The sequence below is a fragment of the Pollicipes pollicipes genome, unplaced genomic scaffold (assembly GCF_011947565.3).
Source record: "Pollicipes pollicipes isolate AB1234 unplaced genomic scaffold, Ppol_2.1 Scaffold_7262;HRSCAF=8765_pilon_pilon_pilon, whole genome shotgun sequence".
Classification (NCBI taxonomy): Eukaryota; Metazoa; Arthropoda; class Thecostraca; order Pollicipedomorpha; family Pollicipedidae; genus Pollicipes; species Pollicipes pollicipes.
In genome coordinates, this window is record NW_023597055.1 from 7,650,361 (window position 1) to 7,669,590 (window position 19,230).

The 19,230-nt window shown below is 47.9% G+C and overlaps 1 long non-coding RNA gene across 1 annotated transcript; it reads left to right on the top strand.

Moving 5' to 3' along the window:
* Positions 1-6,615: 6,615 nt before the first annotated feature.
* LOC119114262 (uncharacterized) lies at positions 6,616-7,852 on the top strand. The gene is made up of 3 exons (XR_005096005.1): positions 6,616-6,662; positions 6,830-6,955; positions 7,425-7,852. It is a non-coding gene; the product is annotated as an uncharacterized LOC119114262 (long non-coding RNA).
* Positions 7,853-19,230: the final 11,378 nt, after the last annotated feature.

A 19,230-nucleotide genomic window follows, 5' to 3' on the forward strand; every position in this document is an offset into this window, starting at 1 on the left:
CCTTTGTTAAATATTTTTATAGAGAAAGTCAATCAACACCTTACAGCATACACTAATTTCTTAGATTGCATTGCATCAATTTTTCTTATGAAGCCGCATTGTTGAGGAAATCTGCAGTAGCCCATCGATCTAGCCGGTAAGACGCCGGATCCAGTAGAAAATTTAGTCCTCCGCGAGTACGTCACTGGTTGCCAGCCTCACATAACCTGCAAATCCATCAACCGTTAGCATGCGCACGATACAGAACCAGCACCTGTTTCCGAAGGCGGTAACGCGATTGGTCCCAAAATTAAGGATCATGCGTTCAAAACCAGACCGGACCGGAAATTGTCCCGTCTGTTCTCTATCGATTATATTGCACTAGCTGCTAGCTGCTAGCTGCTGCTAGAAATTGTGGACACAAGACCATTTCAAAAGTTTTTCAGTGCATTAGCGAGGAACATTAGTGACATAGATAAGACAGTAGTATTAGCCGTGTTCCTCGGAAAAACCAGGAGAATGGAAATATAGTTAGGTTGATATTTCGGCAACGTGCCTTTCTCGAAACAATAGCAGAAGTGAATTGTGTATTCACAATTATTGTGTATTCACAATTGTCTATTTACAGTGAAATGTCTCTTTACTTCTGCTATTGTATCGAGAAAGGCATGTTGCCGAAATATCAGCCTAACTATATATATCTCTATTCTCCTGTTTTTTTTTCGAGGAATATGACTAATACTACTGTCTTATCTAAGGCCATTTCAATATGGCATGGCGTGACACGTCAGTGGGCATATGAGTCATATCAGTGATACTGAGAATTGTGACTTGGGCTTTTTTGAACCGGGTGTGATTATCTTGTTGCTAACCCACGTTATATCTTGGACTCGAATGCAATGCATTTATCACGAAAATCAGAAATGATGGTTGAATGGCAAGCATGTTGATCAAACAACGTAATGAATTATCAAAATTGAATATCAAGGTGTAGCGGTCATTCCGACCTTAGCAGGGAAAGAAATGAACAATATCTCGATGTTGTCAGGCTGTCGGGGATAAGCAGGATACACAATCTAAACACATTTGTGACAAGCTGGTGGGCGCATGAGGCCAAAGACGACTACATACGCAGGGTTTCCATGTCAACGATGTTTGCCGACAGTGGTAACGTTGCGGATAAAGGAGACGGGACTTTGGACCGTCAGAGCAAAAGTGGTCACGTCAAAAGACCAGTCTCATTCAAAGGGGAGTGACCGCCAGTCAGAGGAGCTCGCATTTTACAGGAACGGTGCCCATAAGACGTTATGGAACGCGTAACACATGGTCGCCACAGGTTTCTTGCAAAGACGTTTGCGACAGGTGTCGTGCTCGGCAAAGACGGCACAAAATCCCCGCCACTAAATCGCGTTGTGGTGGACATTGGGAAGGTAGACTTTCCTTAAGGACAATGCGCCACCTAAGCAATACCAAGTATGAAGAGCCTTTCTAGACCACAGGGCAGCAACGCATCAACTGTCCGCTGTTGTCAGCTCTGCGCTAGATGAAGCTGGCATCAACGGCCCGATGGCTTCCATAAAACAGGAACGGTGCCCACAAGACGATGTGGAAGTTAACCGAATGGGCCCGAACCCCTCGGGTGAAAGACCCTGACGTGTCGAGATGAGGGGGAATGAACGTTGCAAACATGGGTTTAAGGTTCCTAAAATCAATGACACAGTAGGATTCAGCGTTCTCTGTACTTTGAGCCAGCGTTTGACCCTCAAGAATGGCCTTGAGAACATGACCTGGAGAGGTCAGGACTTTTTGACGGACGCTAGTTTTTTGTGGTGAATATTCTGATGTTTGTAAGGTGAAAATTGGGCGGTTATTTTTTAGAGATATGGAGATCCCGGCCTTTGAGTCCTCGTTTGACCTTGGAGGATGGTCTTGAGAAGTTCAGAACATTTTGACGGACGCTAGTTCTTTCTGTGGTGAATATTCTGACGCATGTTGAAAATCGGCCGGTAATTTTTGGGTGATATGAAGTTCTCCGTCATTTAAGCTCGCGGTTGACCTTGAAGGATGACCTTGAGAGGTCAGAACTTTTTGACGGACGCTAGTTTGTTGTGGTAAATATTCTGATGTTTGTAAGTTAAGAATCGGGCGGTAATTTTGAGGTAATATGGAGTTCCCCGTCCTTTGAGTTTGCGTTTGGTCTTCAAGGATGACCTTCAGAGGTCAGGACATTTTGACAGACGCTAGGTTTTTTGTGGTGAATATTCTGGTGTTTGTAAGCTGAAAATTGGGCGGTCATTTTTCAGAGATATGAAGTTCCCCGTCCTTTGACTCGTCGTTTGACCTTGGAGGATGACCTTGAGTTGAGAACTTTCTGGTGGGCGCTAATTCTTTCTGTGGTGAAAATTCTCACACTTGAAAGATGAAAATCGGCCGGTAATTTCTGGTGACATCGAGTTCCCCGTCCTATGTGTTCACATTTGACCTTGAAGGATGAACTTGAAAGGACAGGACTTTTTGGCGCACGTGAGTTTATTCTGCGGGGAATATTCTTACATTTGCAACTTGAAAATAGGCCGGTAATCTTTGGGAGAACTCTTGCGCCTATGAATTTTTTGATGCATATAGTTATCAAATCGGCCAGCAATTTTTGGGTGATATCGAGTTCCCCGTTCTTTGACTCAGCTTTTCACCTCAAAGGTCATATGATATTGCAAAATGAGGGTCAATTTTGATGTTCTCATGTCACAGTTGACTTTGAGGGTTTTTTCAGAGAAATCGGAACTCGTCACTGAATAAATCGATTAATAAATCGCTAACTTCACGGACATGGCGTTCTTAGCCGGAGACGTTCCCTCGCGTGTTTCTGGCGCTCTTCATCGACCAGCCGACCATTTTCCTGGAGAAGTTCTTCGATGCCATCCGCGAGCTCATCTACCCCAAAAAGAAGATCGACCTGCTCCTCTACAGGGGCGCCAAGTGCCACCACGGCGCGGTGGAGCAGCTGGCGGGGAAGGTCCGAGGCGCTTACGGCTCGGTCACGGTTGTGGGTCGCGAGCCAGGCGTCAGCTCGAGGGCCGCCCGCTCACAAGCCATGTGAGTTCTGTCCCGAACAGCACGCTTCGCTAGCGTGGCCCCCGGCCTGTTGACGCCTGGAACCCGTCGACTGTCGCCGATGCGTCACTTTGCGGCTATTGCCGGAACGTTTTTGTAGCTGTATCGCGTAAGTTGCCGGGTGCATTAGCGAGGAACATTATTCACATAGATAAGACAGCAGTGTCCTAGGATTGCCGACTTTGGGTGTAAAGCAACACCCTATGAGGAGGAATTTTTCACTCCTTTTCCCATATTTTATGTGAATTTTTCACTCCCGCCTGGCATTGTCTAATCGCGCATGCCAAACCCCTATTTCCCTTTCTGAGGTTTTCACATGTCATCCAAAACCGAGCTCATTTGAAACCACCAAGCATAAACGAGGCTCAACAGAACCTGGGCGCCTATGGCTATGTCCTGCCTCACCTACATCTGCATCATGTCTGTGTACGCACAGAGCAAGGGCGCCAGGTACCTCCAAACCCAAGAACCCCAGCGACTCCAGCCGCTTGCACGCATTAAGTTTGGTTTGCTTACAAAATGCATTGTAATCGGCAGCTGTGTGCCAAATGCAATGCAAACGCATCCCCTATTTTTTCGTCTCACCGCCACACCACGAAAGCAGAGCCTGGTGCAAACAACAGCAAGGCCTGGTAGAAAATTTTACTCCACGTATTTCTTTTTCCCCGAGGAAACTTGACCACTAAATTGCATCACTCCCGAACTGCAAGAGTGAAAGATTCAAGAAGCGTTTTCCAAATTGAATCTACAAGATGAACATCATCATTTGAACACTTATCTTAACAGATTTTATATCAAATCAGCTGATCATAAAATTTTGCCAGAAAAGTATCGGTACTTATAGTTATTTAACTCCTTTTATTTTCCGTGGTATCCTACGAGTGTGATACCACTTTATTCTTCATTTCTTTCGGATTGCCTTTAGAGGTACCATCTGCTGCTTAAAATGTTGACCAATTTTTGTGGAAGATTCTCCAATTGCAAACTTGTACGTATTTCGTACATAAATTGGGTTAATTCGCCAGCCGCCCAAAGATGTTTGATATGCACTCAAGAGTGAACAATTCACAGGGAATGAAGGAGACAATTTAAAGCACGAAAATTATTTTTACCGCCATTTTTTGCCCTGTTAAACCCTCGCCCAACCGTTTTCTTGGTTCATGGCGGTGCTCAATAATGATACATCTAAGCCTTTCGAGTGTCTAACTCACCAGACTACCTGATAAGGCCATCCTAATACAGTCGTACAGAGCTTTGGGACAGACCTGACGCAGTTATACAGGAGTGTTTGATGGCGAAATGATCCATATTGATGTTTATCCATGTTTATCATGCACACCTCTTCCTTGTTTCGCATTTGAATCTCGCAGATTTGTGGGCATCATTGATATTTATATTTGGGGGGTGAGTGGGATGACTCTGTTTGCCAGCAGACCATGCAAAAGGTACTGGCTCTTTGTCTTGGGGGAGCAGGAAGAAGCCAGTAAGCCTCCTGTGAACCAAGTAATTGCTTGCCTCACCTCCTTTCGACACATGATTGGTAACCAGAGTTAGCAATTCCTGTTTCAATCAATCGAGTTTTGTCATAACACAAACTATGACGCCACAAGGCATGCAATGGGCTAATATTGTTCCATATTGTGGATAATTTGCCCCAAATTTCCTGAAGTGGTCCCTCATGGTTGCTTTAACCAGATGTTTTCTATACTTGTTATGGTTTGCTGGCTGGCAAACGACTTTACTGTGTATACGCGCTACATTTGTAACACAGATATACTCTAAGCTGCATAGCAATTATAATATGAGTTAAATTTTAGTATGTAACAAATAGTCAGACCATCCCATTTAAAATGTGAAGCCAACGTGCCAAACTTTGTCATTAAATATGAATAAACAAGCCTAAATAGATGCCTTTGCTGCAGCTGAAAAGGCAAGCAGCAATACTGTCATGGCCATCTAAAGGTTATGTTACTTTTGGAGAAGAGAGATTGTTTTGTGGAGCATATCCATTATTGCCCTTGAAGTAGGTTAACCATGGCAATCAGAATAAGTTGTCAAAGTGATTTCAAGCATTTTGATTTGTGTCTTATCAACTTTGTCCGATGTCAACAAGCATACACAAATGAACTGAATAAAGATGCAAGTTGAAACCAGCCAAAAATTAGCTATATCATGTTTTCATCACAAGTGCTTCTGTCAACAGATAGGTGAGTTGAGATGATGTTCAATATATGGGCAACTTAAGTTGGGTTAAGTTGGTTAAGTGCGTGGCAAGTGGCAATAGGAATTGTGCAAGAATCGGTAACTCACAACTGCTGCTGTGATACAAACAGGTTAGGCAGGATGAGTTGAAGTGAGACCTCTTTACGTTAGGCATAGTTAGGCCACTTCCATGGAATAAGCATTGGTACTTTGTAAGAAACAATGACAAAATGTTTGTTTTCCCTGATCCTATCTTAACAAGAGCCAGAGGTATGTCTATTGTGTTTGACTTGGTGATGGGCTGATGTGTGGCAGTCCAAGGTTTTTTTGTTTGAGTGTTTTATGCTTGTTGAATTTTACGTTACTTTGTTACTGAATTATTCTGTTTGTGTTGTTTTTTGTTTGTTTTGTGTCAAAGTGCTGTGGAAGGGTACTGCAAAGTACAAGATCAAATTATTTGTTTTGTGTCAAAGTGCTGTGGAAGGGTACTGCAAAGTACAAGATCAAATTATTGGTGTTAATAATTGTTGATGCTCATTACACTGTTATGAAATTACTATGCTTTAAGGCATTATGTTCCACTTTAAAGGCTTAAGATATTAAAAACCAAAAAGTTGTGTCAGGTCTATGATATTACGTCCATGCCAACTTGAAACAGATGTCTTTGTTTGCTGAAGCATCAGTTACGAGGTCATAGGGGCCATCTTTTGTGAATTCATGTTTTCACTCCTGCATGGTCTTTTTGCGATGGAATTTTCACTCTAACCCTGGTTCAAAAGCAATTCTAGCTCCCTGTAAGACAGTGATATTAGCCCTATGCCTCGGAGAAAAACCAGGAGAATGGAGACATAGTTGGGTTGATATTTCTGCAACATGCCTTTATTGAAACAATGATAGAAGTCAATTGGTTATATGCATATGACACTTCTGCTACTGTTTCGATAAAGGCATGTTGCCGAAGCATCAACCCAACTATATCTCTTTTCTCCTGTTTTTTTCCGATAAATAAAGCTGATAAATGCCGTATTAATTGTATAGTGTTTAAATTCGCTGTTTTTTTGTCAACTTAGGTCAATGACGTTTGTCCAATTTACCTATGCACATGGCGGGATGTTGAGGAAATTGATGGCATGCAAATTCATTGTTTATCTTGTTAAGGCCTGCGCAATATTAGTAAGCGACAAGCGCTTGCACCGATCTATTATTGGGATGCTGTCGTAAACATTCATCATGCGTCAACGAAAAACTTGATGCATGGACGTTCTCAGCGACAAAGGTATGACAACGGAGACAGACTTCTTCCTGTTGGTGGATTCTACGGCACATTTGGATAATCCGTAGCCCTTGAAGTTGCCCATTGAACAGAACAGGTGAGACAGATTGAGACCAGAGAAGTGAGGATACAACCCATTGAAAACAAAACAACATTTTTCGCTGTTGATCATCGTAATTTACCGCGAACTGTGAAGAGCATGCTCATGTTATCGTCATATAACGGAATGATGATGGTGGGTTTTATTTACCCTTTGCTTTGCAGTGACGTAGTTACACCGATGCTGGCGCGGATTTACACCACCAGGGGCAATTTCATGACGGAGCCCAGTGTGGACATGTCGGCGGCTTCACCGGCGGAATGCAAGGCAATAGTTACCAACAAACGGAAGTGAGTATAGGCACGTGTGGATCCGACTGTCTTGCTGGTTGAAACCAAATGACTGATTCAGGGTCCAAAAAGAGCATTGAGTTTCATAACGCGGGGGCATATATTTATATACATACGTGTAAAACAACGTATACATTATATATTATATATATATAAATATATATATAAATATATATATATATATATATATATATATTCTTGGATGAATCTTTGGCTAAGAAGACGGCTGGATCTGCATTAACGAACGTTTTACTTTGATCCCACTTTTTGTACCGATGTACCTACTTCTTATGCATGGGCTGAGGCTCGAGCTTTGATCACAGCCAATATCAGCTCCGTTAAATGTTCATGCAAAATGACTCATAATTTTGGTCATGCAATTGTTCAGGAAGTCACGTGTAACACGACACTTTCGCTTTGGTTTGTTTGCTTGGATTAGAGCCTTTCCGGCCTGTTATGACCGTTTCAGGATTATGGGATGAAGGTTCTGTGGTTACTGCATCACTGGGCACGGCTACACAGTGGATGACGGCAAGCTGAGGCCGGTCTCCAAGTTTCCACGGCCGGAGAATGTGACCGACCTCCGGTCCTTCATGGGACTCACAAACCAGTTGAGCGACTTCTCTTCGGAGCTCGCCTGCCTGGCTCAGCCTCTACGAGACCTGCTGAAACAGAAGACGGTGTGGAACTGGGCCGTCCTACACGAAGACGCATTCCAGTGTGAAGAATGCGCTGGTGGCGCCGCCTATCCTGGCCTTCTTCGACCCGCTCGCCCAGACGGCGCTGCACACCGACGCCTCACGGATTCGCGGCCTCGGTTTCGCGCTCATGTAGCGACATGCAGGCACCTGGAAGATACAGTGCGGATCTCAGTTTTTAACCGACACAGTGTCACGAAACTCGGCCATCGAACTTCGAGCGTCTGGCTGTCCTGTGGCCATGCCGTAAATGCTACACGTACCTGGCCGGCCTCCAGCATTTTAAGGTGGTGGTAGATCATGGACCGCTGGTACCGATACTCAACTCTAAACGGCTCACGGAAAGCGAAAATCCTCGACTGCAGCGTCTCAGAGAGAAGCTAACACCGTACAGTTTCACCATCAGCTGGCAAAAATAGGTGATGCGCTGCATCCCAGATGCCCTGTCTCGCTCGCCCGTCAGTGACCCGGCGCCGGAAGAAGAGGTAGCTGAGGTGTCGGATACCCCACACACCGCGGTGGTAGCGGCTCTGCAGTCGACGTGTGAAGATGGCGCGCAGATCGCTCCTCTCCGGGACCGGACGCTGCCCGCTGTCAGGGCGGCCGCCGCCCGTGACAAGGAATATTCATCGCTGCGAGACAACGTGATGAATGGCTTTCCGGAACACCGGCAGGAGACAGCTCTCGCGGTGCGGCCCTACTGGGGCATCCGCACCATGCTTGCTGTGGACGACGGTCTGGTCGTTTATGACGCGTGTCTGGTCATCCCCGCCAGCCTGCGGCGACAGATACTCGTCAGTCTGCACGACTCTCATCAGGGCATCGACAAAACGAAGCGCCGGGCTCGACAGTGCGTGTTCTGGCCTGGAATCGACAGAGACACAGCCAACACTGTAGCACCCTGCTCCAGCTGCCGACAATTTCTTCCGAGCCACTGCAACGAGCCGCTGTGGCGGGATGGGGACCAACCGAGTCGTGTATTCGAGATGGTGTCCGCGGGCTATTTTCACGTGGCTTGCCGGGCGTATCTCGTGTATGTGGACCAACTGTCGGGCTGGCCGTACATCACCGTGTGCCCGCCGACGGCTTCAGCGGACCACCTGACCAAACAGCTCCGCACGCTGTTTGCAATGGTGTTCCGGCGGTGCTGCGGAGTGACGGCGGACCGCAGTTCGTATCCTCGACGTCGCGCCGGTTCCTGGAGCGGTGGGGAGTTCATCATGAGATGTCGTCTCGTAGGTATCGACGCTCGAATGGACATGCCGAAGCCGCCGTGAAAACAGTAGATTGTCAGTGCCGCGTGAGCCAGGGGTCGCCTGAATGATGAACGGCTCGATCGCGGTCTGATCGAGCTGCGGAATACACCGCGGGCCGACGGCCGGTCGCCTGCACAGGTCCTTTTCGGCCACCCGCTGCGGTCAGGTTCGGTGCTCATGCACCACCGTGCCTACGCCGCGGAGCGGAAGCGGGCAGCCGACCAGTGCGATAAAGAGCTGCCGAGATTGCAGAAGACGTTAGACACCGGCACGACCTGCGATCCCGTTCACTCTCAACCCTGCCGTTCGGCGGCAGAGTGAACGTTCAGAACGCCGAGACTCGCCTCTGGGACCGCTCTGGCGTCATCGTCGGTATCGGCCGGCGGAGGTCCTACCTCATCAAGCTGCCGAGCGGGCGGATCTGGTGGCGAAACAGGTCGTTCCTGCGACCCCTGCTGGCGAGCCCCGGACCTCAGAGCACGCCGGGCGGCGCGGCCGCCGATGTGCCACCGAGTCCGCCGTGCGGCGCTTTGCGGCCGGCCGTCGCCCAGGTGCCGCCTGCCATACCTGCGGAGCCGCTGCTCCGCTGCGGCGTCCGCGATCGGCGCACCAGCGCCTTACCGTCCGCCGGGACGGTCAGACTTGCTAAAGTAGACTTCGTCGAGTTCATTTCCTTTCGGTGTGTTTAAAAGTGATGGTAAAATCACTTAGGGGGAGGTGTTTGGTTTGGTGTCAATCTGCCCTGATGTGCGCCGGGCGCCACTAGCGCCACGGTGCGGCGGCTAGCGCCGAGAGTTAGAATCAGGGATATATCCACGCACGCACGCGATTCACCTGCGCGTAATATACACTGAAACCGAACACATCGCACCTTACGTCTTGTGCTTTTCCAGTTTATTTGAAACTGCACAAGTGACTGTATGTAGCATCAGTGGACAACACTCCTGTAATAAGATGATTACGTGTTATGTACTTAGTCCATTCGCCCTACTGGAAATAAGCTATGCGATCTCACCAAGGGCTTTCCCACGCGCATTGCGCATAAGCCCCCTTGCACAAATTTTATCTACTTCATATGTAACACGTTTCGTTTGTGTCGAGGTTTGGTGGCAGTGCAGCCCATTTCAACACACAAATGCCGAGCCGAATTAAACAAAGCCTTGTACCGAGCGTCACTTGTTTAAATCCCACAAATGTTTGTAGGACCACTATAACGTGGGTTAAGCGAAATGCCGGAGGGATGAGTTTCATCAAATACCATCGAGCAGATGATATCAAGCTTCTGAAAAATCCAGCAAAATAAAAGCTAATGAAGGTGGAAATAAGTGGAAACCCATACGCCTGTGTATGATAGGCGCATGGAACAGCCCGGTTTTCAGGGACGTATAGTAGGCAGTATAGTAAGGACGTTAAGTTCGAGCTAGATCACGACTGACATTTGTTGAGAATCCGCTGGCGAAAAAGTGCACATTCCTACCAGACTGCAATGCGCGGAATTACAACAACTCACCGCCCATACCGACCTTTAAGGTGTTCTGCAATGTCCCCGAAATCTCCATGCTCCCGGCTAACGCATTCCGTCGTTTCTGCGGAATTCCAAAATAGTGCGACTAAGTATGCTTTAGATAAACTTTGGCTAACGTTTCGTGGATGAGGGCGTCATAAGTCCGCGGACTGCAAAATGCCGTTCTATGTTGGGATCACCAGATAAACCATCGCGCTCGCAGGATTGTTCCAGAGCGCAACAGGAATTTATTTTCAAATAAAAAGGAAATGATTTGCATTATTCTGAACGCGCAGCTCGGCAGTGTGACATGAAAACTGCGTACTTGACAGTGTGCTTGTGTACAGAGTGTGCACAATCTCTCACACTGCTCGGGCACAGCCCTGCTGTTGTACTCACTTCATGCTTTATCGTCCCGGGATGGTTCACCGCCACTGTTCCACACTCGGTCCATTCTATGACCATGACCCAAAATTTGTCACGCGCTCCCCGGTCGCCTCAGAAGGTGACCACCCCCGCCCCGGCTGGACAATCCCGTGACCACGTGCTACGTTCAGGACGAGTCTGAACGCCCGCGCCACCGTGTGGTAAAGCCAGGGTCGCGGGGGTCAAGGCCGGCAGATCAGACAGCGCCCAACACGACGGTGGTCGCCTTTAAGCGGATCAGTGAGTCGTCTGCACGCGCGGGAGCGGGAGACCCCCCCCCCCCCACGACGGCACTAGGATGTGCCGCCCGAAAGAGCTCTCAGAAAGGGCGAAGCCTTGCGTCGTTTTTCAAGGCTGTGATTTTGAGGTTAATTATGTTAAGCCTACACCAAACACAAAAAATTAAGTTAACACAGCGGAGCAGTAGTTAAGAGAAATGTATCATCATGATTGTGACGATGAGCATTAAAATGTACTAGCATGTACCGCAAGAACATTGGCTTATACCATATGAAATCAGATGCATTTTGCGTACATTTCGCTGGTGAATACCTAATATTTCCACCAAGATATCACGAAAACCGCACATTTTAATCATGGCACGTCGAACGAAATCATGCAAAACCATGTGCAATTGCGACATGAACCTTACTCTTGCACCACATTTTGTAAATGTGGAAGGACTCCCCATTTGTATTTGATTCTGAGGCAATCTGAGGCACATTCGCTTCGTGCTGCTATGCGATGCGCGATTACAAATAACCAAGGTTTCATGTTTTTCCAGTCCGAGCAACAACGGAAGATTTGGTAAATCTGGCAGTCCAGCAATGTGGCTAAAAAGTGACGCAACTGTTTCACTCTTCTGAGTGAAAACAACGCTGGCACCTACTACCGAGCGGGTGGATTATAATTTTGACGCTTCCGACAACCTAGCTGGAAAGAATGGTCTCAGTTTAGGTTTTTCATCAGCTAGTGTGCCTAAGAACAGATACGCATCTGCAGTACCATATATGAGGTGACATGGACATCATATTTTGTTTCCGAAAACACGCTAGATAAGCGTCGTCCTACGCTTGTGAACTGGATACCCCTCAAACGATCGGATGACAATTGGAGGCATGTAGGACCTAACCCGGATTCTGAACATGTTAAGACAATGTGATCACAGCTGTAGGTTATGGAAACCAGAAGCGATATTTGACCATGCTAAGTGGTGGTACTTGTGAGCTAACGGCCAATAATGATGGTACGATTAGCAATATGATGAGCGCTATTTCGTTCTGCTCGTCATGGAAATTCCATAACCAACATGCGTCAAACTGTGTTAAGAATGTAAGCACCCAATAGTTTACAGCAACTTATTGCACTTCGCTTCTTGCTCTTATTGCGCATTACATCGAGTCAATTACCCGTCGCTGCATCATATCGCAACGGTTCTGCATCGACCAGCACATGCAGCAACGCGGCATGATCACTGTTCCTTGTCCTTCCATCAGTACGAGTTTTGTTTTACCTACTCGGCCTCCAAAGCAGCCTCAGACAGTCAGGAGTGCCTCGGCTCTTCAGGATTTTCGCGCCTTGCATCACGTCGCATAGATTGCCAGCACATTATAAAAGCAAGCCAAGAAATGAATCCAGAGAAAAATCAAAAAACATAACTAAGAAAAATCACATCAAATGCACCAAATGTTTGTCCATGCTACAGATGTTACAGCAGGCAGTTACAGTTACAGCTACACGTTACATGATGCTACAGTTACAGTTGCAGATGTTACAGTTACATCATGCTACAGTTACAGATGCTACAGTTACAGTCACCTCATTATTGGCACGACTACCATACAATAGGAGATTTTGGGGCCTCCCCTCGGAGAGAGAGCAGACAGAGGAGAGCTCCCGCTGCAGCGGACACCAGACACTCCGTGTCGGCTTACGGAGGGTCGTGTGCCCGAGGGCTGCTGTGTGTCTGGTGATGTGATGCGGTATACCGCACTGTTACACGGCCCGCTGTACCGGGCGGAGGTACCCAAAGATGACCTTGCATTACAGGTGCGTCCACTTAAAACATTGCTCACGCAGAAATCACGCTTTATGTACATATTGAAATTACACGCACACACACACAGATAAACACACACGAGCACGCTCGCCCGCGGTTGGTCCTACACGGCGACATAGTACGCTATCACGCGGTCCGCCGAGGCAACGGGCTGTGATGCGTGTACGGCCACTTTCACACTGCGCGGTGAACTAAGCATAGAGGTATGCACTTGACCGATGTCTTTGCGGGGTCGCCCGATTCTGTAAACATCCACTACCGTCCACTGCTGATCGTTGCGTGGTAACCCACCGGCCGCCCGCCAAACCGGCCAGCGGTTCCAACGGAGCTGCCCCGCTGGTACTGGCTGTAGCCGCCCACTTGGGGCACGTAGCCTCCACCGAAATGGCTCAGTCCATTACCAAACCCATTACCGAACTGGCCGACATTGCCGGCTCCGAAGTGGATTGGACCTCCTCCGAGAAAACCGACTCCTCCTGCAAGAGGACTGATGCTTCCTCCGAGAAGACCGACTCCTCCTCCGAGAGGACTGATGCCTCCTGCGAGAGAACCGACTCCTGCTCCCAGATTACCGACGCCTCCTCCGAGAGGATTGATGCCTCCTACGAGCTGACCGACGCCTCCTCCGAGAGGATTGATGCCTCCTGCGAATTGACCGACGCCTCCTCCGAGAGGACTGATGCCTCCTCCGAGATTGCCCAAGCCGCTTCCAAGCAGGCTACCTCCAAGGTTAAGACCGCTCCCGAAGTTGTTAAATCCACCTCCAAACTGCTGAAATCCCGTTCCGAGCTGACCAAAGCCGCCGCCCAAGTTGCCTCCAAGCTGTTTGGATGAGGAGCTGGTAGACGAGTGGCTGACGCCGTTGATGCCGCGGGTGTTACTGGCTTGCGCTTTGTTGAAGCTAGAGGAGCCGTGAGAGGCTGTGCCCTGCAACGCGGAGAGCATGGTTAGTCACGGTGATCCCTTCGACACAGGCACTGGAGTGCACAGTTCCAACACGCTTTACATTTGCAAAGCATTGCCACTTAGTCTGCTTCACTTTCGTCCCCACAGCAGGACGTCCAGGGATTTTTGGACTCAAAAGATGTAGCATTCGCCAACAGATCCAGCGTTACCCAGCATAGCGCTTAGCCCCGCTGGGTCCAGCGGGAGCTCCAGGCCGGGGCCTCACCCCTGCGCGGGACGAGGTGGTGGTGACGCGGCTGACACCCTGCGGCCCGTGGCTCTGCCCCTCTGTCACGGTGCCCTCGGCCAGACCGGAGCTGGTGCCGATCCTGCCAAACGGCAGCGCCGCCGCAGACGACAGCAGACACAGCAGTGGGACGGCGCTCTTCATGGCGGCAGAAATTGGACTGGAAGACCGAGGACGCTGCAAAATGTTGAGCAGCGTTTAGGTCGTTAAAAATATGTTCAGCAGCGTGATCAATGACACCCTGGGCGAATGCAACCGATCTTGAATTAAGGACTTTAAACACACACGGACATGGCCCTGAAAGAGTGAGTGAGGTCCAGGAGCTTATACTCTGGCGTGCTTTAACGGATCGCCAAACAGGCATTTTGAGATGGCGAGATGCTGAGATGGATCTGACACTGATGCATGGTTAGAACTGACGATGTTGATTGGAGTCCACTGATTTGTCTCATTTCGCATGGGCTTCAACTGCGCCACGTAAAATGTGTCCATTTGTATGCAACTTGATAACTATGGCACGAGCAAAAAACAATGGTATAGCTAGAAGTATTGTGTCATCATTACAATACAAAATTCATACGATGCTCATGCCATTTTTCGTTCATAATCACTCTTTGCAGCCAGGACTCACCTAAGCGTTCGGCTGGAGGCTGGAGATTGCTGGTCTTGAGTTCTAGCGGCGGCGTTCTTATACTCAGCACAAAAGCACCAGGCCAGCAGCGGGTCATTTTGACCACACTGTGACCCATTGGCCCGTTGAAGGGCCCGACTACGGTCACCAAGCCGGCGCCCCGTTTAGCGCGTCGGCTGGGAAACCCGCGCTGTGCTGATCCCCGGGTCAACCTCTAGGTCATGGCCACGAGTTTAGCGCTTACCTGCAGCCGGCTGCCGGCTTTTCTCACCCCTTCTGGGAATGAGCGTCCGAGCTGTGTCACTAGAAGTGCTTGTATCACGTGGAATAAGAATGGAGTTACACTTGGATGGACAGATTCGCACTTCAGAGCTCCCACAAAAAAGTTTTAAATCTAGCCGTTAATGTCCATGCAATAGTCACTGATCATAAAACAGACAACGCACAGGCAGGTGGCACAATGCACGACGACATTTGGTTATATACTTGTCAAACACGATGTCAAGATTGTCGAAGGGCCGCCTTGCTCGCGACCGCTGACACCCGCACGTCTCCAGGCAACAAGTGCCATTTGCTGGATACGCGAAACATGAACGTGAACATGAGCTTGCCATATCGTAGAGGGATTGGTTGTGCTCACATACCGTCGCCCCATTGCCAAAATTTTGACCTTGCCGTACGAGGATGCTTCAGAGTCCCCCCATCCCTCCCCCCGTAAGATATTCAAATCGAATAAGCCAGAGCCGCACAAAAGACATCATCACGAAGCTCCCCTTTAGCCCCATCAGATCAGCGTGAGTAAAGAACGATGAAGAATACCTTACACGGGTTAAAACAGGCTATTTGCCACAAATTAAGGCTTTAAATAACTGTCCTTCATCGCAGTTCCGGCAGTCTTTGTGGAGAAATAATGTGTTTGAATTGCACGTGTCAATTCCATTGGCGTATCAAAGGTTCGGAGTTCCTCTTCACAGTCCAGCATCAACGGAAGCGAGATTATTAGTAGCAGTCATCAGTATTCCTGCTGTGATTGCGTGTCTACGCGATATGTTGTACGTGATAGTGTGATGAAGGTAGTTGGTGAGGCAGTGGAGGTAAGACATGGTACAAGTCCAATCGGCGAACAGAAAGAGGATAAGAGGTGATAAGACTGGCGGGTAGGGTATAGCGATCCCCGCCGATACTGAATGAGATAACCGGTGATGAAAGAAGAGCGGTGACGACTGTGGCAGCAGCAAGGTGATGTTTAAGAGATAAGATGACGCGCACTGTTCCCCGAGGTCAAACGACATTGAGGCGGCTTGAGATATTATGTACTCGCTGTCAGAGGTTGATACGCGGTACCTGACAACGCACAAATATTCGCAAAACACAAACATGCATCCCCCCCCCACACACCACACATCAACATGCGCACACTGCACAGTGCACACGCACACGCATTCATCGCTGCTTTTCTGTACAGACAGCGGAGGCCTCCCAACGCCATACCCGAGCCGTCGCCCGTGGCAACGGTTCACTGCACTTGAACGCGTCAGGTTGGCCGCCTGACAGCGGAGGTTTCCGTACCGAACGGCTGTCGCGTGGAGCTGCTGGCACCCGGCGGCCGTCCACGCTTCATCACGGCGTGTCTTATGTCTGTTGTAATGCTTCGACTGTTTGGACTGAGTAGTGTGACTTTGAGCGTGCGTATGTGTTCCCGCTTACCTTAATGTTTTGCGTTCTTGTATAAAGCCGGCTGGTGGAAAATAGCCACCACGTGGAAAGCGCCGCTCCTCCTTAATAACCTAAACTATAACCTAAGACCTGCTTTATTTCTAGCATCGATGCGGCACAACAGCGAATTTCGACACCCGCACTTCGTTCGGCACGACGACAAACAGGCGGCCAGGCGGCCAAAGGGCCGTCAACATGAGCGAGTCATGTACCCTCTCAGGCTGGTTGACAACAGTCCACGGCTGATCAAATCGGTCTCTTTCCCCAAGAAGAGCAATTCAATTTGCCTCAGATGCTCTTAAAGTTCCAAACAGGCTGTCATCTGTCAACGAGGAACAAAATCCTTAGAAAATAGGATTTTCGCAATCACTGACCGCATGGGCGGTTCCTCATCCCAGTAATCGCCTGACTCTTGGCTGCCTATGGCTTAGCCTCTCTTGGCTGCCCAGGTCCTGTTGACTACTGAAGTATTTATCTAATGAAGTATCCTTGTGTGATTCTTAGCGTGTTGAAAACCTAATAGTGAATGCAAACTGACATTCTTTTATCAATACACATGCCAGTTTGTTTTGGACCAGTGCAAATATGACTTCATACCGCTAACGCGATGCACATTTACAGACAACAGTTGTTTCGTTTTTTCAATACGATCAATAAAGGTACATTTGGCCGTACTGGTATTTTAGCAATGTGGTTTAAAATCGACGCAACTGCTTCATTTCGTCAATGAAAGATAAAGCAAGTACCTGCCAACGTCACGCGCATAGATATATGAGTTTGACGCAACCAGCAATTTGGCAAGAAAAACGGTCTCTCTTTAGGTTAGTTCATCATTCGCTTGTCCGACAACGGTACACAACTGAGGCGGCATGTATGGGATGAGATGGTCGTGTTTGTTTTTCTGAAGGCATACCAGATAGAACGTCGTCCCATGTTTGTGAACTGGGTGGCCGCTGAAACTGTCAGATGACATCGTATGGGGAGTGTTGTTCCTGATTTGTATTCTGAAAATGTTTGGACAATGTGATCATGCTTTAGGTTTTGATACCAGCAGCGATTTTGGGCCCCGCGATGTGGTGGCACTTGTGAATTAGCTTCCGACAATTGTGAAACAATTACTATGTGGGTGAGCAGTTAGTTTGTTGTTTTTCGTAACAACTCTAGTACCACAGACACAGTCGTTTAAGTATCTTAGCACTCACTGATTCACGACAACTTATTTATATTTTTTTAAGATGCTCAAATACGCAAAATTTGCTGTTATGTTTTTAGGCCCATAATGTGGAAGCAGCTTGGCAGACTTATTGCATGCTTCGTTTCGGTAGCTCGGACTGGACGGAACTGTATTGCGCAATCTGGGAAAAGCGAATTGGCGGCCGGATTGATTCTAGACTGGATGAACTGGACTGAACTGAATTTCAAAAACATAGCTGAGCCTTGTAAATTAATTTACCTCTCGGCATCATTTCATGAGGCCTTATTTTCGCTGCATTTTCATGGGTATATGGTAATCGGCCATTTTGCTTCAGTGTGTCGAATGTCGGGGGAATTACAAACGCGCAAGAAACTTAACGTGATATTATTGTCTCGGAAACCAATCGTTGAACTCAACTTCTACAGACAACATTAACGAAAACGGTGACAAATGTGAAATAGACCTCGGTATCCACACAGCCTTCAACCCATACAAAGACAGTATTCCGTAGGTCAAAACATTCTCGCCAACATTAAAACCCCTTTCAAACAGATTTTGGGAGCATCAAAAGCGCCCATTTCTGCCCATGCAAAAATTCTGTCTGACGAGCTGACGCACCAGGCCCTCTGGATTCTAACGATACCGATCAGGTACCGATCAGACATTGGAATCTTCAGCACGGGAATTGGATGCGTTTGTGGTAAGTGTCGCAAATGTCAGTCGTGCGTCATTTTTGAGCAAAGTCAAGTACGCGCTAAATCTGACATACATTTCAGTTTTAGGGGTCTTAGACCCTAAACGACCTAGATCGAAATGGTCGTCAGAGGTGCTGAGGGATTACTTTGACACTCATTGTTGGTGAACAACAAAGATCAACTACAAAATTGCGGCCGACTGTTTTAATGGGTGATAAAGTTGGGCCAATACAGGTAGTCTTAACGCGTGCCATATAGCTGATGGTAATATAGAGACATAAGAGAGCAAGGTGCACAACTGCTAATTTTTCGGCGTTTGTAGTTAAAAGCACCCATTTTCGGTTAACAGCTTTCGATACAATAGCGCGCACAGGTTCAACGACGCTTTAATGCTTAGAAACGGTTTTATTGACGGCATTCGATGCCATGGTAACGAAATAAGTTACAAAACCACGTTCCTTTACTATAATGAGTACCGTTATTGTAATCTCCGTCGGGAATTTGCATTTTATTCTTATCATTGAATAATGATAAAATGTTACTAAAACCTTTCAACTCAAAATACTTTACAGGCATCTATCGACGAAAGTTGATACCTTTCTCAAGTCGCTAGTTCACCACATGGGGCACCATGCAATGTTGCTTCGATGTGCAGACACCGACAGAAGCTGGGGCTTCCTCGCGTAATTACATCAAATCGAGTCAGTAAACTGCCGGTGCATCATATCACAGCGGTTTTGCATCGTCCAGTACATGCAGAAATGCGACACGGGCACTGTTCCTTGTCTTGATATCAATGCAAGAATGTTTAACCACTTGGGGTCCAGCCATCACAGAAAGTCTTGGGTGACTCGGCTCTTCAAAGTGTTCGCGCCTTCCACCTAAAAATGGCGGGCCCATTAT